Source organism: Phacochoerus africanus, chromosome 7 (assembly GCF_016906955.1).
Source record: "Phacochoerus africanus isolate WHEZ1 chromosome 7, ROS_Pafr_v1, whole genome shotgun sequence".
Taxonomy (NCBI): domain Eukaryota; kingdom Metazoa; phylum Chordata; class Mammalia; order Artiodactyla; family Suidae; genus Phacochoerus; species Phacochoerus africanus.
In genome coordinates this window covers 53,251,405-53,277,791 of record NC_062550.1, presented here as the reverse complement: position 1 = coordinate 53,277,791, position 26,387 = coordinate 53,251,405, and the positions used below count along the sequence as shown (strand labels likewise).

Genomic DNA, 26,387 nt, shown 5'->3' with positions numbered 1-26,387 from the left:
AAACTCCCGAGAAATATCCTGTAGTGAGTGTAGTCTACCTAATTATTTATGTATTTTCCATATGTAAAACTATTGATCAGTATTTATTTGGTTTGGCCCAGCTCTGTACTACTCACTTTGAAGCACATGGTTCTTATACATAAAGCAGATAAGATCAATTTGTTATCAGAACAATATTATATATTAAGCACACTCACAGTGATATAAAATAACTATGTACTATAGATATGTAAAAACAGAATAACAATGCTTTAGCACTGAGTTTAAAATTCCTTTTTTTTCTATTCACAATATTTATTTATTTATTTATTTATTTATTTAATTTGAGTTAGAATTCCTATGAATTATCATTCCACTGTAGTATATTTTACTGGCATAAAGTCTGCTGATAAATCCTGTCTATATGATAGCATTTTCTAAAGGGAGAAACTGAGGTAGCAGAGAAGACACAGGGTGAGTTTTTGTCAAAGAAAGGTGGATCAGGAAAAGAACCCCCACACGATATTTTACCGCAGTCTTCAAGCAAGACTCTCTCACTACTTAAATGTAAACCTCTTATTTTTATTCAAACATTATGATAAAGGAATAAATAAGCTCAAGGAATTTTAGTCTCCTGAAATTGAATATTCACTGCTTCTTGCAGATAATGCACTGACTAAGCAATTTTTGTTTCATCATGCTTGAAGAGGAACATATACAATTCAGAATGGTCTATCCTACAGGAAGGCATTTCTACCACAATGATGAGCTATTTGTCAACTAGATTTGGAAGGTGGAGACAGGGTTTCATAGGTTGACAGCTTCTCTGCACTTGGATGATGCTGTCACATTTCCCCATTTCCAGATCAATTTACTACCTCCTTATAAAGCAGGTATGTGCTATTTGCTGAGGACTCTATAAAAAATATCCCACCAGATGATGAATATCTTTCCATTCAAGAGACATCCATTCATGTTTGCCTGTATGTGTGTTTTAACAAGCGTAACCATGGAGGATACACTAGACAAAGGAAAATTTACGGTTTATTTCAAATAATTAAAAAAAATTCTCTGTCCCCATTCTTGTGCTATAGGAAAAGGCCGTGTGGCAGGGAGATTAACAGCTATGGCAGAGAATGCCAACTGGCTACCTAAAATCCCTTCACAATAATAAAGCAGGGCTGTTAAATGTATAAATAGAACCCTACTAATAGCACTGAGATATAAATGGAAGTTGGGAGATTCATTGAAAACCCTGTAGAAGGGGACAGCTCTGACTGCTTTGGCCTTTCTGTTCTTTGCTCTTTGTGCTTCTCCTGCTTCCTGACTTAACATGAGCTAGAGCTAGCCTGCTAGAGCCCTTCTCGGCCTCTTGTGAGCATGAGAACAAGGCTGGACCCTGAGGGTGGTGGAAGAGAAAAGATGGAGGAAGTCTGGATCTCTCACTGCATGGTGGAACAGCTTGGACTGCATCTGATCCTCTTGTTTTATGAAAAAAACCTATCTTGCTCAAACCACCATCACTCAGGTTTCTGTTACTGAAACTGAATACAATTCTTCAGCAAAAGGGACTCGGAATTTGGTGTCAGATAAGATCTTTCTGTGCCGCGTAGGTGCTTCTAGATTGCCTGCTCTCACTTTGCGTCAGCTTGTTCATCTATAAAACGAGGATAATAGTTTTACCTTTCCCAAGGGGCCACAGTGATAATTAACTGACATAATCTGGCTAATACATAAACCAAGGTCTAAGTGTTTAATGATTATTATTCATTATTATTCCTCTTATCAGGCTATCACACTGTAAGAAGGCAGCTCATCCATGATCAAAAGTAGGCAAAAGTCAGCCAGAGGATGTGGTAGGCAGGGAATGCAGACCTGCTACCAAAACCACTATCCAACAGGGAGATAGAAAAATGTTAGAGAAGGAAAAGGAAGGAGGAGGGAGAGAAAGAGAGAGAAGAGCAGTGGTTAAATTTATTGAACCCTTTTCTGATTGGATAATGATTTCCTATTTTTCAATCAGACCTTCAGGGTGTGATATACATTTCAAAGCCCTCTGTTCCATCAAACAGAAACATACTCTCCAGTTGTTTATTAGAATCTCATATTTCTGAGGTGCTTGTATCTATTGTTTTAAAGAACAACATAAACTAATCAAGCCCATGTGATCTCCCTCTGCTCCCACAAGGACAGTCTGTGTCTTTTCTGTTTACCATTGAGTCCCCTGAACGATGATCTATGAAATAACAGCTCCATCCATCAGCTCTCTCATTTCACGGACAGGACTCCTCATTTGGGTCACAAGAACCAGAGGAAAAAAATCTTATGCTTTGACATGTGGAAAACCATGGTTTATGCGAGATAGTGAAAACTTTTGAATGTTATGGGCACTTCTAATTTAGAAGGAAGAGTCATCAGGGAGAAGAGACTGCAAAGGTGAACATGAGGGCCCGGCACCCCTGTTCCCCCAGGGCAAGTTCAGGGTATGCTGGGGTAAGATGAGAAATCCTATAAGCCCCTCTATGTGTATGTGGCCTGCTTCCTAGGTGGCACTTTGTGAGACCGCAGCCTTGCAGACACCCCATGACAAACTGAAGTGAGGAGAAAGGGCAGAGGTATGGCTGTACAGAGGGTCACAGTTCAAGAGGCTGTGATGCTCCCTCTTGACTGTCCCTGGTAGGGGAGTCAGCTCAGAGGGAGCACAGTCTAAAAGGGTCTCTCTGAGGGTTCCGATAAAGGGATGCAGATGGAAGCCCTGGCATGGTCCATATGACTGAGGTCGTGAGAGATACCAGCAGTGATGGGTGCCCAAGACTAGAGATCAGGATGGGACGACTATACACCTTACCTTCTCCAGTAAAGAACAGGTGAGGGCTGGAAAGCAGACATCACTTCTCACCTTTCCTCCCACTCTTGGGCACTTAAATGTATCAATATCCATGTCCCAGAACCAAAACATCGGAGTAATTATTTCATGACCCACAATTAAAGCACACGGCAATTTGCAGTCATAAAGCCAATTCTCTCTGAGCCATACAGTGAACCAATTAAACTTAGAATCTCTGTGCCTGAAAGATCTTTCTAATGAAAGAGGTGAAAGAGCCTGTCCTCTACATCCAATCATCTCTCTCCCTGTTTGGTAAACCAGGGGGAGAAGTTCAACTGCATGGCTTGGAATGGAGCCCATGCCAGCAGATTGTGCTGGGTAGAAATAACACTAGTCTGTCTAGGTAAGATCGGTGCCAATGGTTCCAACTAAAATTAGAAAAAAGGAGACAGTACCTTGGCTCATGCTTGTGTTGGAGACAAGACTCTAACTCCTGCTAAAGCCAAATGATGGCAATTCAATGCCTGCCTGCCAGTTGCAAATCCCTACACTACCACTGCAGTACAATCAAAAGACATTTGCAATCCAGTGCACCTAACAAGAGAGGTGCTTTCTCAGATTAGTCACTTAATGGATTAGCAGTTCAAGTGCTAGAATGCATGCATTTATTCTAGGACAAAAAGGTATTTTCTAAATCCATAGGCAGAGTGTGGAAATTAAAAATTAGTAGAACCTTATTAACACGAGGTAGATAGAGGATACTGATTCATTAATTATAGTGTAATCTCCCTCCCAAAAAATCAAGGATAGAATAACTTCACTCCCTCCACAAAACATCAACGAAAGATCCACAACACTGCTCATGCATTTCAACAAATATAATTTTGCTCTAATCTTGTACATGTCATAAGGCATCATGCCATGGTGGAAAGAAAGCTGGGCTGGGAATCAAGAAATCTGGGTTCTTTTTCTGGCTCTGTTGCTTATTAACTGTGTAAAATGATGCAAAATTTAACCTCACTGAGCCTCAGTTCCTTGTCTACAAAATCAGTAACTTAGACAAGCATTATCTAGCTCTTAGATTTTATATTAATCTTTAAATTATTAGTGATTAGATTAATTTTCACTTTTTTTGGTATGGTCTTTATAACACATCTTGATGTGAAGTCTTTAATAAATTCTGGGTTTGAAAGTCAAATATATATATGGTAAAGAATTAAACAGTGCGTTTTTAAAAATTTGATCTAATCTGTCATGGCAATACATGCACTCATACATAGGGCAATATTTGTGTGTCTTAGCAGATGCCATAACCTTCCTGGCAAATGTCAAAGCCATATAAAGACTCTGACATCATTCAAGAGTTATCTCATGGCATAGCAAGTTAAGGATCCTGTGTTGTCACTGCAGCAGCTTGGGTCACTGCTATGTCACTGGTTTGATCCATGGCCTGGAAACTTCTACATGCTGAGGGTGAGACCAAAAAATAAAAAAAGAGAGAGAGAGAGACTCTGACATCATTCAAAGTATTGTATTCTTTGAAGGAAAGGATGTACTGCCACTGGACAGAAGGAATTTCTCCAATGTCTCAGAGTAATTTAGGAAGCTACAACTCTGGGGAGAGTTTCAGATGCCAGATGAAATAACATACTCAGAATATTCACCCCAAGGCCTCTGCCAGATTTAAACTGCTATTCATTCCCCATAGGTATACTGCCTCTAATTCTACTCTCTGGATTCTCGAGCAATCTATGAAATTTTACTCAAATCACCATAAAGCTCAAAATGTTGAGACTAATTAATGTCTCAACAGAGCAAAAGAACTCCACTGCTATTCAAGGCTCCCTTGGTCTCAGCCTCCTCCAGAGAGTGGCACCCAGCCTGGGAAGCAGACCTCCTGTCTCCCTGATTGGTGGTGGACATCAAAGAACTATCTGCACTAAAGACAATTCATAATGTAGCCAACAGGATAATCTCTGCCCTGACCCTTGGCAACTGGAGTTCTCATTTTATTTCTGCACTAACTATTGGGATTCTGGACAGATTCTACAATCTCTGTGTTAAATGCTATCGATAATGATGCTTCTTGAGTACATGCACTATAAGAGTTATGTATTCCCAAGTTTGGCAAAAATACTTCCACTCCATATTGTGCACTAGTGTGGAAGGAAAGTCTGTATTTTACCCTCTTTTAAGTCACAGATCCCCTTGAAAAATCTGATAGAATCAATCGATCTGTGTCCTGTCATCAGGGAAAAAAAAGGCTCCCGAATAACTTTAAACACAAAAGTGTTGTGTAAATTTGGGGAGTTCTCTGATGCTCGAAGGAGGTTAGTAAACTCAAGTGAACACTCTGGTCAGAGTACAAATCCTTTCTGTATGTATTAACTACAGGATTTTGGAAATGCTGAACCTGAGTTTCCTCATCTATAAAAACATAGTAATGAGATGATTCTCTCCACCTACATCTTACAACTATGTCAACTGTGAAATTTTTGAATATGAAAGTATATGAAAGCAAGATGGTAGTCCACAAACTCTGTGCAAAGTGGCTACTGATCCTTTACCCTAGTCCTTTACCACTGTCACAAAGCATCTGCAAGTACTACCTGCATCCCATGGGCATCATCGAGCTCCGTGAAGTGTTAAGTCACCAGACCCTGTTGCTCACTTGAGCGATCTGGACCCACTGACAGGCTACACTGTGCACTCTGCCTGTACTTCCTTTCCAGCTTCTGCCTGATTACTGATCTCTTTATATACATCCACTGAACTGCATATACGAGCTCTCTCTTCCCTCTCTGGGCATATTTTTATAATCTGCAGTTTTATACCCACCAGAAGATACATGGCCCTTCACTGGCATTAAATCTTGATCTTCACTTGAGTGCTTCTTAAAAGCATTGTTGTTGGGCTCCATACTCGACAGCTCTGCTCTCCTCCATTGATGTGAGTAATTAGAAACCATAGGGCTAAGATCATTTTCCCTATTTTGTTGGCAAATAGACTAGTAAATGCAAAGGTATAGTAAGTACCCTCGAGGCTTATACAGTGTGTGACAGAGGCAGTTAACAGAATAAGATTCAATCCACAATGTTACATACTTATCACTCTATTACAATTTTTTTCTTCCTTAGAGCCCAGTGATACTACCCTCTTATACAGCCAACCCTTTCCTTCATGATAATAAAGAATGGATAATACACGCATACATCTAATTTAAGGCACTTAATAAAATAAATTTTTTTATTTTTCAATTTGCCATTTCATTTTGAAATAATTTCAATTTATAATAAGTTGCAATAATAGTATGGAGGGCCCAGCTGTCTTGCAGAGTAACATCTTCAAAAACACAGTACAATGAACAAAACCAAGAAATTAACAGATAAAATTGGCTGATATACAAACCTTATTCAAATTTCAAAAATTGTCCCACTGGTCCTTTTCTTAAACAATGGGCCAATAGTTATCATGTCTTCTTAGACTCTTTTCATTTGGGATAATTCCTCAGTCTTTCCTTGTTTTTCATGACCTTGGCACTTTTTTTAAGAGTATTGCCTGGTCATTTTGTAGTATGGCCTTCAATTTGAGTTGTCTGATACTTTCTCATCATAAGATTCATATTATGCATTTTTGGTAAGAACATGACAAGTTCCCCTCCTCTATTCGTTCTCACATAAATTGCTTGTACTCAAATCTTTATTGAGAGTCTGTTTCTGAGGAACCAAAATGAAGATAGTATGGGAGACAGATCCAAAAACATCTTGCTGCAAATTATGTCAAAGATGTCCTGCCTATGTTTTCCTCTGGGAGTTTTATACCACAAAGCCACAGTAGTCAAAACAGTATGGTACTGATGCAAAAACAGATACACAGATCAATGAAACAGGATAGAGAGCCTAGGAACAAACCCACACACACTTATGGTCAATTAATCTATGACAAAGGAGGGAGGAATATACAATTAAGAAGAGACAATCTCTTCAATAAGTGGTGCTGGGAAACTGCACAGTTACAGGCAAAAGAATGAAATTAGAATATTCTCTAACACCATACACAAAAATAAACTCAAAATGGATTAAAGACACAAATGTAAGACCAGATACTATAAAACTCACATGTTTTAAGTGGACAGATCAATAACTCTGAAAAATATAAGCTGTATAAACCACCTAACCAATTAAGACACGGAACATTTTACTCTCCCCCTAAAGTTTACTTTTGTACCTGACAGTTTCAAATTGTCAGTCTCTTGCAACCCTCTGTCCCAGGCAATTACCGATCTGATTTCTATCACTATAAAGTGGCTTTGTCTGATTTAAACTTTCATATAAATCAAACTAAATTATTCAGTAAGTATAAAAAAGAACACAAATGATGTTTTGTGCCTTTCTTGGTGAGCCACAGGAAGGACGCATCATGCTGATAAGTCTCATTACTGATGATGGTTAACTTTGATCACTTGATTAGATGGTGTCTGCCAGGTTATTCTACTGTAAAGTTGCCACTTTCCCCTTTGTAATTAACAAGCATTCTGAGAAGAGATATTTGGACACTGTGAAAGTATCCTATTTATCATCATGGTTTCACCACTAACTTAGCATCTAGTCATGATTCCTGCCTGAGAAAATTATCACTGTGGTGTTTACCAAATGGTTACTTTTTATTTTCATCATTCCTTTTAAAGTTACTAACTGGTATACTATTGTTATAAAAGTGTCATCTTTTCTATTCCACTTATTATTTTTTCAACACTTTTCATAACATCATTGACTATATTGAGTATAATCCATTGCTAAAATTATTTCCTTGCTCAAATATCCCAGATATGGCCATTGGGAGCCACTTCGAAGTGGCTCCAACAACCTTTTGATATGTTTCTATACTTTTTTTAGTAATTCCATACTTTCTGGAGCCACAAGACATTCCAGTTTCTCATCACATAGTTTTCCTGTTCTTGTCCCACACTCATCTATTTCTGCAAGGGTTCCTGGTTTCTTTTATTGGAGAATGATATTTAGAAACCAAGATCTAAGTGCTAGGGGTGCTCATCAGTATTGAGTATTATTGCTTTTAGGCATTCTCAGCAGAGAGAGCTAGGGAATATATAAATGGACACACACACACACTCACACCTCTTTCTTTATAACACATACCATGAGTTTTTTACTGATACCTGTGATTCTAATTCAACGCCATATGCTTCATTCTAGCCCTCATTATTATTTTTTTAAAAGTGAAGAGAGTGGCTCTCATTGTCCACAACCCTAGGATATATTCAAAGCAGTTCCAGAAATGTTAACTCTCACCCTTATGAAAAACAGAAGCATTAATCCATATGATGTGAAAACCAAATTTTCTGACAATACAATAGTTCATTTTTATTAAACCTTACACTATAAAGTCAAAACTTTGGCAAAGTTTCTTAGATTATCTCTTTGTCCCCTATCCCCTTCACTTATAATTCACAGGAAAACAATTTTTTAAATTTGTTATTTTTCGTTTTTCCTGTGAAGCTCCCTGAACACCCTAATTCATTTTAATTAATTATTTTTGAGTATGTGAAACATTAACACAATTCTAAAAATCACAACTATTCCAAAAAAAAAAGGTATTCAACTAAGTGTCACACTTCCCTGTCATCCCTTCTACCTTATTTTCATTCTCTCTATACCCATTCACTGGGCCCAACCTCTACAGGTAACAATCAATTTCATGAGTTTTTGGCTTATCCTTAATGTTTTGCCCCAATTAGCAGATACAAGTGTATTTTTGTTTTCGTCCATGACCACAGCCTGCGGAAATTCCCAGAGCCAGGGATCAAACTCTCACCAAAACAATGACAATGCTGGATCCATACTCACTGAACCACCAGGAAATCCCTAGTGATTATTTTTCTGCCCTTTTTTCACTTAGCACTATAGACTAGATATTACTTTACGTTTGTTCATTAGTTTTACAGTTGCACAGTACATCATTTTGTGGAGATGCCATAATGTATCAATGTACTGAACCATTCTCCTGTCATGAGTATTTAGATAGTTTTTAATATTTTACAGTTACAAACAATGCTACAATGATTAACCTTGGGCATGTGATTCTCATATCGTTGAAGATACATCTTCAGGATAAATTCCTAAAAAATTGGACTGTTGAGTCAAACGGTGTGTGTATATGTAAAGTTTTTAGATGTTGCCTAATTCCTGTCCAAAAGGCTTGCACTAATTTTCATTCTATTTAGTAATATATGAGAATAAAACCTGTTTTTCAACTCTTCCCCGAGATCATTTTAGCAGAGATGCCGAGCAATATTTGAAGATTGTTTTATGATAACCTCTTCTCTCTGACTGCAGATATCATCTAACCATAGTGCTAACAATCAAAGAAAAGGTTTATACAAATATAACAGAAGAAGAACAGAAAGAACAAGGAACTAGGAAAAAACATTCCTGGAAAAAAATTACATTGGTTTTGATCAAAACAGCTCAGAGTAGAAATATATAGCTTAGAATCTTCCCTCTGAAAGTTTAATAAACCAAGATTTTACAGTTATTTTTTCCATGGCCAAGATTAAGCCCTGCCTCCTTTATGCCCACAAGAACCATACCAATACAACAACAAGTAGCACAGAGTATGTGAGTTGTCTGCTAAAATGTCTTGCATTAGACATTTTATTTTGAAGTGGAAGCCATATATTGATCAACATATTTATCTCAACTCACAGTACAATATTTAATATGTAACCTTCCTAGAAAAGTATGTTAGAAGTTCATTAATATAAAAACAAACATTTTCTATGTGTCCAATCTGTGCCAGACACCATCCTAAATGTTTTGTATGCATTGTCTCATTAATCCACAGAACAATCATACAAGGTTTGTTTTGTAATTATTTCCAACTTATAGATGAGAAAACAAAGGTGTAGAGATGACACATAGCTTGCCCAAAATGATATATCATGGTTTGAGTAGGATTTGAACTGAGGTCTATCTCATTCCAAAGCTTGTGCTGCCTTGCTTCCACCTGGATGGCACCTGAAAATAGAAGTCTTCCTGATGCACCATAGGTCACACTTATATGGCAAGTTCCTACTTTGCCTATAGAGCTAGTTCTGTATTATGGATCTCAGGCCAGTGTGTCACTATTAAGAAGGAAAGGAAAGGTGGTACTTTTATGGTTTCCAAATAGACTCTTAAAAAGCTTTCTGAGGTTTTTACCTTTTGGCAAACAAAGCTTTGGCTCCTCTGATACATGCACACATTTATTACACCCTTGTGACTGTGGTTTATGCACAAGCATCCTATTTAAAGAGTTTTTAAAAAAATGAAATGTGATTTCCTTTCTGACAGCAAAGGAAAAATAAAAAGATGTTCTTTGCCCTCCTGTTCTGTGTTTGGAAGTCAAGTCTGCAGTTCCCAGAACTCTATCACCAGCTTGTTACATTTCCATAAATCTGTCCAAGAATACAACACTGTTCACCCAAAAAAAAAGAGTAACATAAACTGTAAAACTCATGCACTTGATACCTGGATCCAATTTGCCCCCATTCTGTACATAAGTGAAAATAAAGCAACTCTAAGTCTCTGAAATGACAATATCACATTATTTAGATAAGTACCACCAAATCATTATTGAAATTCTGATAGCATTTGCCTTACTGGTAAAAGAAAATTACCTGTAATGCATAGTTTAAATAATTACTTTTAAACAAAAGCTTCTTTTCTACATTGCTTATTTATCTTTTGAGACCAACTCAGCAGGGCTATGTATTTTATTAAAATTGCCTTCAGACTGCTAATGGCAGGGCGTCTGTTAGCACAGGAAAAGTGATGGCAGTTTGACTCCTATTCCTAATATTGGGAGTTAGTCCAGACACTTAAGAGCCAGAACTCTGCTGTGCATTTGACTATGTTATCAACACTTTACTTGCTAATGATACTAGTGACAGCATTTCAATATGATGGGTCAGGCTTAAATAGGAAAGCTTATAATTGTGCTTACAGAACCAAAGGAACCCCCCTTCCCCCCCCAAAAAAATCCCTTTTATCAGCAGATCAGCTGGTGTTAAGCTTCACGTCTGGGAATGATTTGGTAAGCTTCTGCTCAGTAGTTTTTCTCATTCCCCACTTCCCACCTTGAATGGGAGTCTCCCTCAGCACCTGATACCTACACGTTCAGAAAATGACAACTGAGAGCCTTCCTGTGGTGCAGCCATGTGCCAACTACCCAGCAGAAGGTCACACTGATGACTTCCCTGTGGCTTTTATTTTCCCCAGGGAAATCCACAGGCAGGGCTGACTGCTTGCCAAATATGCTGAGTGCCACAAACCAGCAGCGCTAAGAACCCCCCATCCTTCTTGATGGGAGGCAGTAAGCAACTGTGCTGAACACCTGTGTCAGCTCCTGTTCCTGGGGACACCCCAGGCAAGCACTCATTCAGCATTCGGGGACGGGGCTCCCCTCTTCTAACAAGCACTTCTGTTCAAAAACTTCTCAGGAGTCATATGATAATAGCTGTTTGTCAGATCACTGTAACATCAGCATGTTTAACCACTGTTAAGGAGGATGATTTAAATCATTCATGAGTTAAGTATTTTACTATAATCATCTAAAGGGAATCAGCATAACAAATGTATTTCCTGTTATGATAAATGTAAAAGTAAAATTCTCCGTCACTTCCTCCAACCAACTTGAGGAAGAGGAGACATAGTCTGAGATTGGGATGGCATGATTCCATAGATGGACAAGATCTAAGTCAATCGGTATTTCACCTATAACTAATGGCAATAATATACTAAGTTAAACTAGTGAAAATTCTAGTCAAGAATGGATGGAGGAAAAAATCAGGCAATATAATTAAAAGATTGCCTGCCATGAGTTAAGACTTAGTAAGAATAGATGAATGAATGAATAAACCAATGAATGAAGGAACCCCTATACAACTTTCAATACTTCAAAAAATTCCATAATCCAGTAATGATTATATTCTAGTGAGCCAACTGAATCTGCACTTAGTGTTTGCTATTTGCAAACAATTCAGGCAGGATTTGTGCAGAAATTAAAGGTAAAAAAAATGAATAAATAAACCAAAGCCACATAGCTTATCAAGCAGCAAAACTACAATTCAAACTTCAGAGTTTCTTCTATTTCAACTATCCCATTTGGTTGTCTCCAAAATTCCACATGGCATTCACACTGCTGGTCTTTCAGGGTATTCACTCAGCCTGGACCATTCTTCTTCCACTAAAGGAGGCAACTTTTGTTATAATCCCCTATAAGCTTCATCTTCAATTCCCCTGCCTGGTTCCAGAATCTCTGCATGGAATGCTTCTTCAGTAGATCATTAGCATTTCAATGTACAGACCTTCAAAACAATTCAAGTAACCCACCAATAAAAAATAAGTAAATAAATAAAAACAAACAACTACTTAGTCTGATTTCCTAGATCTGTGAGTTGCATGGCTTTTATTTCAATTACTCAAGGTTAAAATTCATCCCTTATTGCTCCAGGAGGTCTAGCTGCATCTTCAAATTTCTGTGCTGGTATCTGTCCCCCAAGTTTTACCATTCTGGTCTTGCTTAATGACTATAATGATGTCCTAACTTCACCAGTAGATCCTCCCCTCTCAATCAACCTCATAGTGCCACCATATTAATTAATTAATCCAAGGGACAAATTGAGGAAGAGGAGACATAGCCAGATTTGGATGGCATGATTCCAGAGTTTGAGATTTGGATGGCATGTGACGTAATTACTACAGCCACATTCCCTAAAAAAAAAAAAAAAAAAAAAAAAAAAAATTGGCTTCCTTCCCCAAGTCCTACTGAACTAGGTCTAATCCTACCATGAGATTCAAAGTCCTTTTTTACAGACTATGAATTGTAAAGTCACTTTATGTCATAAAGAGTCCATCATATCTTTACAGTCACTATCCCATTTCTGTATACCCTGTGCTGTATCCAAACCTACCCAAGCTGAAAAAGACACTTGAGACACCAGGACCTTAAATATACACTATTTGACAAATAGCATATGGCAAAGTCCAACATCCATTCATGATCAAAACTCTTACCAAAGTGGATATAGAGGGAACATAATAAAAGCCATTTATGACAAACCCATAGCAAATATAATACTCAATGGAGAATAGCTGAAAGCCTTCCCAGTAAAATCTGGAACAAGACAAGGATGCCCACTCTCACCACTGTTATTCTACATAGTAGTGGAAGTCCTAGCCACAGAAGTCAGACAAACAAAAGAAATCAAAGGCATCCAAATAGGAAGAGAAGAGGTAAAACTGTCATTGTATGCAGACGACATGAGACTATATATAGAAAACCCTAAGGACTCAACCCAAAAACTACTTGAACTGATCAACAAATTCAGCAAAGTAGCAGGATATAAGATTAACATTCAGAAATCAGTCGCATTTCTGTATACTAACAATGAAATATTAGAAAAGGAATACAAAAATACAATACCTTTTAAAATTGCACCCCAAAAAATTAAATACCTGGAAATACACCTGACCAAGGAGGTAAAAGACTTATATGCTAAGAACTATAAAACATTAATCAAGGAAATTGAAGAAAATGTAAAGAAATGGAAAGATATTCCATGCTCTTGGGTTGAAAAATTAACATTGTAAAAATGGCCATACTACCCAAAGCAATCTACAGATTCAGTGCAATCCCTATCCAATTACCCATGACATTTTTCACAGAACTAGAACAAACCAGCCCAAAATTTATGTGGAACCACAAAAGACCCAGAATTGCCAAAGCAATTCCAAGGAACAAAAACCAAGCAGGAGGCATAACTGTTCCAGACTTCAGGCAATATTACAAAGCCACAGTCATCAAGACAATGTGGTACTGGTACTAAAACAGACATACAGACCAATGGAAAAGAATAGAGAACCCAGAAATAAACCCAGACACCTATGGTCAATTAATCTTTGACAAAGGAGGCGAGAACATAAAATGGGAAAAAGACAATCTTTTCATCAAGTATTACTGGGAAACCTGGATGGCTGCATTCAAATCAATGAAACTAGAACACACCCTCACACCATGCACAGAAATAAACTCAAAATGGCTTAAAGACTTAAATATAAGACAAGACATCATCAAACTCCTGGAAGAGAACATAGGCAAAACATTCTCTGACATCAACCTTACAAATATTTTCTCAGGTCAATCTCCCAAAACAATAGAAATAAAAGCAAAAATAAATCAATGGGACGTGAACCAACTGACAAGCCTTTGCATAGCAAAGGAAACCAAAAAGAAAACAAAAAGACAACTTACAGAATGGGTGAAAATAGTGTCAAATGATGCAACTGACAAGGGCTTACTTTCTCAAATACACAAACAACTTATACAACTTAACAGCAAAAAAGCCAACAACCCAATGGAAAAATGGGCAAAAGACCTGAATAGACATTTCTCCAAGGAAGATATACAGATGGCCAACAAGCACATGAAAAAATGCTCAACATCACTGATTATTAGAGAAATGCAAATCAAAACTACCACAAGATACCACAAAACACCACTCAGAATGGCCATTATTAATAAGACCACAAATAACAAATGCTAGAGAGGGTGTGGAGAAGAGGGAACCTTCCTACAATGTTGGTGGGAATGTAAGCTAGTATAACCACTATGGAGAACAGGTGTGGAGGTACCTTATAAAACTATACATAGAACTACCATATGACCCAGCAATCCCACTCTTGGGCATATATCCAGTAAAAACCTTCCTTGAAAAAGACACATGCACCTGCATGTTCATTGTAGCTCAATTCACAATAGCCAAGACATGGCAACAACCCAAAGATGTCCATCAACAGATGACTGGTTTAGGAAGATGTGGTGTATATATATATATATATAGATATGGAATACTACTCCATATATATGTGTGGAATACTACTCAGCCATAAAAAAGAACAAAATAATGCCATTTGCAGCAACATGGATGGAACTAGAGACTCTCATACTGAGTGGAGTAAGTCAGAAAGAGAAAGACAAATACAATATGATATCACATATCTGAAATCTAATATAGGGCACAAATGAACCTTTTCACAGAAAAGAAAATCATGGACTTGGAAAATAGACTTGTGGTTGCCAAGGGGGTGGGGGAGGCAGTGGGATGGATTAGGAGCTTGGCGTTAACAGATGCAGACTATTGCCTTTGAAATGGATGAACAATGACATCCTGCTGTGTAGCACTGGGAACTATGTCTAGTCACTTATGATGGAGCCTGATAATGTAGAAAAAAGAATGTATGCATGTATGCGTAACTGGGTCACCATGCTGTACAGAAGAAAATTTAGAGAACACTCAATTTTTCCAGCTATAATGGAAAAAAATAAAAATCATTATATTTTAAAAAAGGATGCTAAAAAAATAAAATGATCACCTTGACATTATAGTAGTGATAATTTTAGAAACAGTCCTTCCTTCCAAATATCAATACTACCTTCTCTATCTTGATAATTTTTCTGAAAATAAATATGAACATTTTCCCCTTTTTTATTATTAAAAAGGGCATTCCCTGTTTTTTTCCTTTATATCAAATATGGCCACTTCTGGAGTTTCCCTTATGACTCAGAGATAATGAATCCAACTAGTATCCATGAGGACCCAGGTTTGATCCCTGGCCTAGTTCCATGGGTTAAGGATCCAGAGTTGCTATGAGCCGTGGTGCAGCTCACAGACGTGGCTCGGATCTGGCATGGCTGAGGCTGTGGCTTTGGCTGGCAGCTGTAGCTCTGACTCACCCTCTAGCCTGGAAACTTCCATATGCTGAGGACCTGAAAGGACACACATGCTAAAAAAAAGAAAAAAAAAAGTCACTTTTAATATAGGTGACAGGTGACTCCTACAACCAATTTTTATTTAGGTACCACACCCACTGGTTTAACAAACGTAAAGGAGCTGCAGAGATAACAGAAACATCCTGTGCATTTCTCTTTATGGGAGAAGCAGAGTTGGTCATTTAGCAGCAAACCTAGCTTAAAGACTCCAAGTCACCTAGCTGGTAAGTTTCAGAGCTAGTTCCAGAAATCATGCCCTCTGAGTCCTACAAAGCTGTTTAAAAAAAAAAAAAAATTCCACATTTCCTTCTCATAAATAGTCTCATGGGTCATGTGATCATCATAACAAACCATAACATAATTTTCAAACATTCTCCCTTACCACTAGAAGATAAAGTTCATGTCTTGTTTGTGGACTTATACAAGGCCACATACTTTGGGTGGAAATTATAAATGACAAACAAATGGGAAATTCAGCTACGCAAAGCAACTAATCAGACACAGACATTTCTAAACACGACATATCCTTGTCATTAATGTGCCTATTATGAAACTAGAAGTTATTATACAAAACCAGAGAACATGATTCAAAATCAAAATAATTCTGCAAATTACGGACATAAAAACTGAAAAACGATAGTTGTATTATTTTAACATTAGCTCCTTGAACACAATCATCAGTCAAAATCTTAATCAGATAATGTTGCTCTAATATTTTAAGTCTATTTTAATTCATAATTTATGTTCCATGTATAAAGAAAAACAGTTTTAAAGTTTTACCCAACCTATAAGTCCAAATGAGTTTTTTTAATAATGATTTTTATTTTTTCCATCATAGCTGATTTACAGTGTTCTGTCAATTTTCTACTGCACAGCAAGTGAGTTTTAAAACACACAAGCTACACCATGCCCTTTACTGGCTAAAATCCCTTTAATGACTCCCATTTCTCTCAGAATAACAGACAAGGTCTACCCTGGTGACCAGGCTCTATATGATGGACATCCTCCCCTTTCTCATCTCTAACTTGTCCATGCCTTACTCTCTTCTGGCCACAATGCCCTTCTTGATGTTCCTTCAACATATCAAGCACACCCCCTCTACTTGTTCTAACTAAATATTGAATGTACCTCTCTTTGCCCATAAATCTAAACGGTTCCCTCTTCCACTCCATTCAGGTCTGTGCTCCACTCTCTGTCAGAAATATCATTCCCAAGACATGGTATTTAATACCATTTCCCATTGTTCTCTATTCACTCTGCTTTATTATCTCCTTAGTATGTAGCCCCATTAACATATATATTAAAATCTTCATTTGACGTTTTCCTCCACTAGAATGAAAGCTCCAGGCCAGTAGGAACTTCTGTTGTATGAATGAATGAATGACCATCCTTTCATTTCATACAGCTGAATAGGAAACTTCTCCAGAGAAACAACAATACGAAAACAAACTAACAAAAAACAATACTTAACATTCTTGAGTTCTTTGAATATCACTACAATTCAAAGTGAAATATTACTATCAACTGTAGTCTTTATCAAAATATAAATCGGTGAAGATGGCAAATGATGGTGGTATTTTTACATACCCATACAATATTGTGTGCAGAACTGTTTGTGTTCTATAACTTGTAAGGCTCATAATGAAGTGGGATTGCAGGCTGTCAAAAAACACAGATTTATCTCTGCTACTAATATTCCATGTGACAGTGGGTGGCAATTTAGGTTTATTAAATTGGTGGATTGGATTGAGGTTCTTTGTATCCCTCAAGACCACAAGGGACCGAAGGGATGTTTGCCTCTTCCTTCTTGATTTTGCTTCCAAACATGCAAAACTCAAACAACAACTGTACTCAATTTAAGGTCAATACATACGTAACAGCTGGATGCCAAGAAAATTCATCATGTTTGGCTTCAATTTGGTTCTTTAATGTTTAGTTCAGTGGTATTTATAAACTGAAAGTTGGGGAATGTTTACTACCAGAAAAGTCTTTATGAAAGTATCACCCCAAAGTGGTTTTCAACTCTGCAAGAATCAGTGCAGACATACTTACAAACCCAATTACTTGGGCATATCATTCTAAACACAGATTTTTGCAGGACTGTTACCTAATTGAGCTAAATGAGAGACCTGAGTATATGCGATGCATCAAGATACACTTGAAATTATCTTTCCTTTAAGCTGGAAGGTAGTGTTCTCTCAGGATACATAATAATAATAACCTGTCTAGTCCATAATGCTAGAAAATAGCTAAATCCCTGAAGCATCCAGGCAGAAGAAATTTTAAGCTTGGCTCCTTTCTGAATAAGCCATTTCATGATCAGACTGAAGGACAAAGCCATTTATCTCCCTATGTGATGAAACTTGAAAAAGCCACCAGTAGTTTCTCTCCAGGAGACCTGGATGTGTGGAGGAGCTAAGTTAAGCTGCTGGAGAGTTGTGGAAGTGGTTAACACTGGAGGGGTAACAGAGGGAGAGGATCCCCAAGCTTCTACAAATAACTAAGCAACAGCAGCTAGTGTTGTAATCACTGTTTAAGACAACTGGAAGGCTTCCCTGAAGCAGGAGATAAGCACAAGCGATCAGTCACTCGTGGTGACAGGGCAATAGGGGGTGGGGCTGCAAAGGCCTTGATGATTCCATACGGCTTACTGAGGAGGGGGCTTACACTAAACCTTCCACAATGGTTGGAAAATGCTCACAGTAGACCCTGTGACTACTGGGATTTTTCTGTCTACATAGAAAATATCTGTTTCATTTAAAACTTTATTTTATATATGGTAGTCAACATTAAGTGGTTAAGGTTAGCATTAGTAAACAGACTGACGCTAAAGAGTATCAAGATATTTAGAGGTGCTCTGTGCCCAGAGAATATAGGAGAGAAGAAAGGAAACCTAACTTTCATGACCCAAGTGTTCACCCATTATAATTATATAATTAATAACATGTTATTATGTTTCAAAGTTTTGATTCTGAAAATATCATCAAAAAGTCTTCATTTCAGAAGAGTTTATATAATAAAAAGAATGATAGAAATTGTATCTTGTTACGTAAGAAATTTTCTTCTATTCCTAAACAGCTCTTGAAATTATTTTTTCATCTTCAAATCCTAAAAAAGAGAATGCCCAAATGCTGGACTTATTATATAAAGGCTCTAGCCATTATTTACAAAAGTGAAGACCACACCAAGTAAGCATGGACAAGAAATAAACAAGTTGCAAAAAATCAAGAACTCCAGAATTAATGACAAAAGAATGATCAGCAAGTGATAATGCAATGTCCTGACCTTTTGAGTCTCCAACTTCTCCCACTCCTGATGTCCTTGATATTATCTATTTCTTGCAATGCTAAGAAAAACAAAGAAAAGTATTTAGTGAGAAATCATATCTCTTCCAAAATACTCAGGTTAAAAAAATTAAACATTAAAAAGAGAGTTAAACAACTTTTCTACTACGTAACCCTGGAAGAAAAATTAAGTAACTTCATTGTACAAATGTTTCTAGACCAGATACCTACCTAACAATATCAGACTTACAGGACTATGCTAGTCAATAGATGATGAATAAATAATAAATGAATAATCAAAAAACAAACTTTCACAAATGACAATCAAGTCATACTGACAGTTGAAATGTAAAAAACATAAGACCGTTATGTTGAGGCTGTCTCAATTAAATCACTTTTTAAAATCTTTTTATTATTAATTTGATGACATAAGCACTGTGAGTATGTAGCCTAGAGTCACCCCAGGCCCAGCTCTATTGAGAGAAACAATTCTAACTGTTCTTATAGTCCATGATGACTAACTTAAAATATACTTAACATAAGTATAACTACTTACAACTACAATACTTTATGTAGTTTAACATGCTGATGGGCACTAAAATTTATTAAATATAAATTAGCACTTATCAAAGAGCAGTACTATATGGTACTAGGATACTAAGTTGTGCAAGAATAAAGGGTTTACAGGAGTTACCACTGTGGCACAATGAGTTAAGGATCTGGCATTTCTGCAATTGTGGCATAAGTCACAGCTGCGGCTCCTATTTGATCCCCAGCTGGGGAATTTACAAATGCCGCAGGTGCGACCAAAAAAAAAAAAGACAAAGGGTTTACAAACTCACTGAATAATTTGTAGGTTAAAACAATAAAAACAGCAAAGTAAAAACAGCAAGATTGTATTTATACTCAGTCACTTTATCTAAGCCAGACTCTAGTATGATAAAGGCCAGGGTTTACTCATTGGCCCATGGCAAAAGAGTTTTACTGTCTTTAGAAATTTAACCTCTTTGAAAGTTTATTTTCATGATGTGTACAATGGTTTCATAGTCTTGTCATGAGTCCAAAAATTCAAAACGTTTTCAATACATACAACAATTTTATCATGATTTTATTATTTATTTACAGATGTAGAATGATTTTTATAAGGGGGAGGTTCATTATCTATTCTCAACTTTTTAAGCTTTGGCCCCAAAATGATTAAGTTCTACAGTTTCAAATGTTTCAACATTTATTAATGATTTTTGTGATCTTGCAATATGATGATTAAAACTGTAAAAACATAAATTTCATAACTTTTATGAAATGGTAGAGTTACCTATATCACCAATCTGATTATGTGGCCAATATTTAAAATGGGACCTCAAAAATGATACTTTGAGGGTAACAGAATACCACTTCTATGCTACAGCCAATTTAGAGGTGATCTGGGACCAGGCTACTTGTCTAACTTTTGATTACTAGTTTATATAAGACTTTTCACTTTTAAAGGCCAAAATAATTTGGGGTGATTTCTGGGATACCTAAGTTCTATTAAAGGAATTTATACATCAAGGAATTATGGGAGGAATTATACATCAAGACTAAGTAGGATTTATCCTAGGAATGCAAAGTTGGTTTAACATCTAACTATTAAATGATGTAATATACCATACTAATAAAAGACAAAAGCATACAATCATCTCTATGGATGCTTAAAAGCATTTGACAACATCCAACACCCTTTCATGATATAAACATTCAACAAACTAGCAACAGAAGGGAATTTCCTCAGCCTAATAAAGGATGTCTACAAAAAAACTCACAAGTATACTTAGACTCACTATGATCAGAAATAATACAAGGGAATCCACTCATATCACTTCTATTCAAGATTATACTGGAGGTTTTAGCCAGGTTTATTAGGAAAGAAAAGAAATAAAACACTCCCAGATTGAAAAAGGAAGAAGTAACACTATTTCTGTTTGGAGACAATGTTATGTTTATTTAGAAAATCCTAAGTAATTCACTGAAAAAACTATTAAAACTAATGAACAAGTTCACTAAGGTTGCAGGATACTCAATCATATATAAAATCAATTGGATTTCTACATACCAGTGACAAACATTCTAAAAATTAAGAAAATTCTATTTACAACGGTATGAAAAAATAAAATACTTAAGTATAAATTTAATAAATAAAACACTTGTACGTTAAAAGCTAATACACCATTGAAAGACATGAAAGAATATCTAAAATAGATGAAAAGACATCCTATATTCATGGATCAGAAAACTTAATATGACAATACTCCCCAAATTGATCTATAGATTCAACACAATCCCTTTCAAAATTTCAGTGGCTGGTTGGTAAAAACTGACAAGCCGATCCTAAAATTCATATGGAAATGCAAGAGATCCAGTATAGCTAAAACAGTCCTGAGAAAGAAAAAGGTTGGATAATGTATCCTACACAACTTCAAAACTATAAAGACAAAGCTACACTAATTAAGAGAGTGTAGTGCTGGCATAAGGATACAAATACAGATCAAGGGCATAGAATTGAGAATAGACAAGAAAACCCAGACATCTCTGGTCAATTGATTTTTGACACACTTGCCAAGACAATTCAATGTTCTGGACCAAAAAAATAATAATAATAAATTTGGTCTTTGTCCTTGGTTCTTGGCACAGAGCTACAAAAGCCCTTGGAATTCCCTGAATGATAGGTACTTCTTTGTTACGCTATGAGGTAACTTGAGGCAGAACCTCTCTCAAGATAAGTTCAAGCTGGGAGAGAGGTTGTCAACAAAAGTAACCAGGTGATTCGAAGGCTGAAACTTTCAGACATCCTTGCCCTCCACTCTGATACCCATTTTTCCCCACCCCCAAGCTCTGGGGAGAGGAGAGGGGCTAAGAGATTGAGTTAAATGACCTGGCCAATGATTTAATCAATCATGTCTAGACAACTGCATCAATAAAAACTCTAAACAACAAGGTTAAGAAGGCTTCCTGGTTGGTGAACATATTAATATCCTGGGAGGGTGGTACACCCTGCCCCCCCAAAGACAGAAACTTTTGCACCGAAACCCTTCTAGGCTTGTCCTATATACCCCTCCACCTGGCTGTTCATTTGAATCCGTTATAATGAAACAGTCATTGTAAGTAAGTACTTTCATGAGTTCTGTGAGTAATTCTAGTGCATCACTGAACTTGAAGCATTATCCTGGGAACTCTCAAATCTGTAGCAAATTCAGCCAGGCAGAAGTCCCCACAGTCTGGGGACCCCAGCTGCATTCTGGAGTATGGGTAGTGTTACTGTTAGGGACCTCACCCTTTAGTTTGTAGGATCTGACTCTAACTCCAGATAGTTAGCATAAGACCGATGTGAATCACAGGACACCCAGGTGATGTCAATGAATTAGTACTGGAACATAAGAGTCCTCAACAAGTGGTTCTGGGACAACTGAATATCCATATGCAAAAGAATGGAAATAGACCCCTACTTCAATATTGTATTGAAAAATTAACTCAAAGTGGATCATACAACTAAATATAAGAGCTAAAAGTATAAAACTCTTATAAGAAAGCATAAATAGCTGTAACTTTTCATTTGGCAATGGTTGCTCAAATACACACCAACAGATAAAGCAAATGACAGAAGAAAAAAAATTAAATTGGATTACATCAAAATACAAAAACTTTCTTAAAGCAAGTAAAAAAGACAATCTGCAGAATGGGAGTGAATATTTGCAAACCATAGATATGTTAAAGGACTTATATGCAGAATATATAAAGAACTCTTACGACTCTAGAATAAAAAGTCGAACAACACAATTTTAATAAGGCAAAGAATCTGAATAGACATTTTACCACAGAAGATATAAAAATGACGAACTAGCCCCTGAAATATACTCGACAACATTAGCCATTAGGTAAATGCAAGCCAAAACCACAATGATACACTTCACATCCACTAGGATGGCTATTAAAAAATCAGGATGGGGGTTCTTGTCATGGCTCAGTGGTTAACGAATCCGACTAGGAACTATGAGGTTGCGGGTTCAATCCCTGGCCTCGCTCAGTGGGTTAAGTATCTGGCATTGCCGTGATCTGTGGTGTAGGTCGCAGATGTGGCTCAGATCCCGCGTTGCTGTGGCTGTGGTGTAGGCCAGCGGCTACAGCTCCGATTAGACCCCTAGCCTGGGAACCTCCATATGCCATGGGAGCAGCCCTAGAAAAGGCAAAAAGACAAAAAGACAAAAAAAAAATCAGGATGCAAAGAAATTGGAACCCTTGTACATCATTAGTAGGGATGTGAAATTCTGCAGGTGCTTTGGAAAATACTTTGGCAATTCCTTCAAGGTTACATATAGAGTTATCATATGACCCAGCAATTCCACCCTTATTTACATACACAGGAGAAATGAAACACATGTCCATACAAAAACTACTGCCCCATGTTTCATAAAAGCACTACTTATAACCACCAAAATGTGGCAACAATCTAAGTGTACAACAACTGACAAATGGATAGACAAAATGTGCTAAATCCATACTCTAATACATGGATATATATAATACAGTCATCTTACTGAACCATAAAAAGGAATGGAGTACATGCTACAACATAGAGGAAACTTGAAAATACACCAAATGAAAGAAGCTAGTAACAAAATATCATATATTGTATAATTCCATTTATTAAAAAATGTCCAGAATAGGTAAGTCATAGAGACATAGACTAGTTTAGTGGTTACTTAAGAGTTATAGGGCAAGGAGTCTTATAGGATAATGAGGAATGACTATTAATGAATATATAGTTTTTGTCAGGTGAAAATGTTCTAAAATTATATTGTGGTGATATTGATAAATTTACTAAAAAACAAAACAAACACTGAATTGTACTTTGAATGAATGAATTATATAGTATATAAATGATAACTTAATAAAGCAGTTTTTAAAAAATTACAGAGATTAAAACAAAGACACATTAACACATTATTCCCATTTTTAAAATGGAAAAGTACCCATATCTCTATTGAAAAAAATCTAACCATGTTAATATAATACAAAAGAAAATTTATATTTTGATAGATTATTTCTTGACAGATAACATTAATAGCATACCAAGACTGAATACTAATATTAAAATAATAGGAAGATGTTCCACTTTTAGTTTTCAGAGATTAGTCTTTCAACAGAAATCAAGTATTATAATATAATCCAAGTATAACTGTCACTTTTTCAAGGCTAATAGTGTAGGGAAAAATTTTTTTTAATTCGAAGTATGGAGATAGTACGGAAATCAATTTGCTAAAAACTGTAACTCATATAGACACTGTAGTGATTTTAGAATTCTCTGAGAATGACTGTTATAAAAGAATATTTTAGCTGTCAAACAAAACTAGATAACTATGTGAGGAAACACACACTTCAAAAATACCAAATTTCAGTGACATATAAAATTTTCCAAACCTATCTATTTAAACTTTCATTTTAAGAAATATTCAGAAGCTACATTATCCTATGGGACTATATGTATCCAATTTCATGATGGTAAGAATTATATGATTAAGCAACCCAATCAGTTCCAGTTATGCAACCTACAATGTCTAAACTTTGTAATTTAACACATTTGACTATTCAAGTATATTTTCTGCTACTGAAATTTAAATAAGGTCTGTGCCTTTCTCTAAATTGCACACACACATTGCTTGGAGTCAAGCTAGGGATGCGCTGAATAGAAACTATCTATCCATTCATCTATTTATTTATACAACAGTTACAGAGTACTTATCATAAGATATTGTATATGTAATAAGGCAGAATGGAGACATAAAATGAACATGTGATTTGAGATCATCTAGACTTGAATTTGAGTTCAGGTCTTGACTTATAGGCAGCAAGATTTTTCTGAACCTTAGTTTCCTCAATTGTAAAGTGAAAATTAAGTGAGTTAATAAATGTTACAAAACCCAGTAATAAATGTAAATTTCTTTTTTTCTGCCAACGCTGAAAGCTAAGATTAATCAGATATGGATTCTGCATTTTAGGAATTAATAGTACAGTAGACATTATAATATATATTAATCAATTAAATAAGGTGAAAAATTATATAGTAGAAAGTTACAGTGATAAAATAGGTGCTTCATACCAGATATACTTAATACTGCATCACCACCAAATAGAAATAGCATTTATATAGTTGATTATCAAGCTAATTAGATAATATCAAGTAAAAAATAGACAATAATCTCAATTTTGTTTCAAGGACACTCTGAGTAGTTGCAAGTTTAATATAGAAGATTATAATGTTATAAAAATTAAATATAGAAGAGATGCTTTTTGTTGGTACTGTTTCTTATGATAATGAATAAAAATGCCACATTTCCTCTATCAAGAATTTGTTAATTCTGGCCATCCCTGTTCTAGCACATATGCATGATCACTGGAAAGTTACCTTAAGTCTTGATCCTTCCATTTCATCATCTGTTAAATGGGAGTTATAATCACACAGGACTTACTGGGTGATAGAATTAAACAAGTTAGTGCCCAAGTATCTGATCCATTAAGTACCACTGAGTAACACTGTATGTACCCAACCAATGTTTGATATAGTCTTATTACTCTTATTATAATCTTTCATGTCACACTAAGAACTAGTAGAGGTATTTTAATTAAATTTTCACTACCATTCACTGGGAGGTGAAGTGTCATGGGGAAAATATTTTTGTATGCATACTGGGAAAACTAGGGCTTTTTCTTTCTACCATTCAAAACGGCCAGCAGAATGAAGTTTTTTGACTGGTCAAGACTATATCATGTGTCTTTGTGGTGGGAAGACAATGAGGAAACAGTTCTCCCAAAAGAAAGAGTATACATGTATGTATGTATGTATGCATGTATGTATGTGTATGTATGGGGAGTGGTGCTCTTTCTAGAAGAAAGGAGTAGTAAGGCATGCTGAAAGACAATATAATAATTCCCACTTATATCTACTAAGTGAACGGGGATAGCCTTTGTTGGCTGCAGTTTAAATATTCTAATTTAACTGAACTCAGAAGATTATAAATAAAGGGATGAATTCTATAAATTTAGACCTCTTTAACCAATAAGTTCTCATGATAATAACAGAGTCCTCTCCCTTGCGTGCTGAATCCAATTGGCCATTGAATCGTCCCTACCTCACCTCTCAAAAATATCTATAAAATCTCTCCCTTCCTCTCTGTTTCCATAGCTCTTGCCCTTCTCCACACTGGTGTTGTTCTTCTCTTACCTTGACTACTTTGAGTGCTGCCGTCCTTAGGTATTCTCTTCGCTCTAGTCTCAAACTCTACACAGGAGATAACTTGACCACCTTCTGCCATACTTCTACCTACTCTTCCCTCAAGACTCAACTCTATCATTATACCTTCTCAGTGAAGCCTTTCCCAACTCATCAAGGGATATTGAGGAACTCTGCACTTCACAAGTAGTAACTTAGCATACAT

At 36.4% G+C, this 26,387-nt stretch overlaps 1 protein-coding gene across 12 annotated transcripts in view; it reads right to left on the bottom strand.

Annotated features, from left to right (window-relative positions):
• The window catches only part of SOX5 (SRY-box transcription factor 5), a 999,607-nt gene that overhangs the window by 639,395 nt on the left and 333,825 nt on the right, over positions 1-26,387 (bottom strand). For all 12 annotated transcript variants that reach the window (XM_047787389.1, XM_047787393.1, XM_047787388.1 and 9 more), the window contains one exon: positions 18,920-18,980. The gene's annotated coding sequence lies outside the window, so the exon portion shown is untranslated. The remainder of the gene's footprint in view (positions 1-18,919; positions 18,981-26,387) is intronic.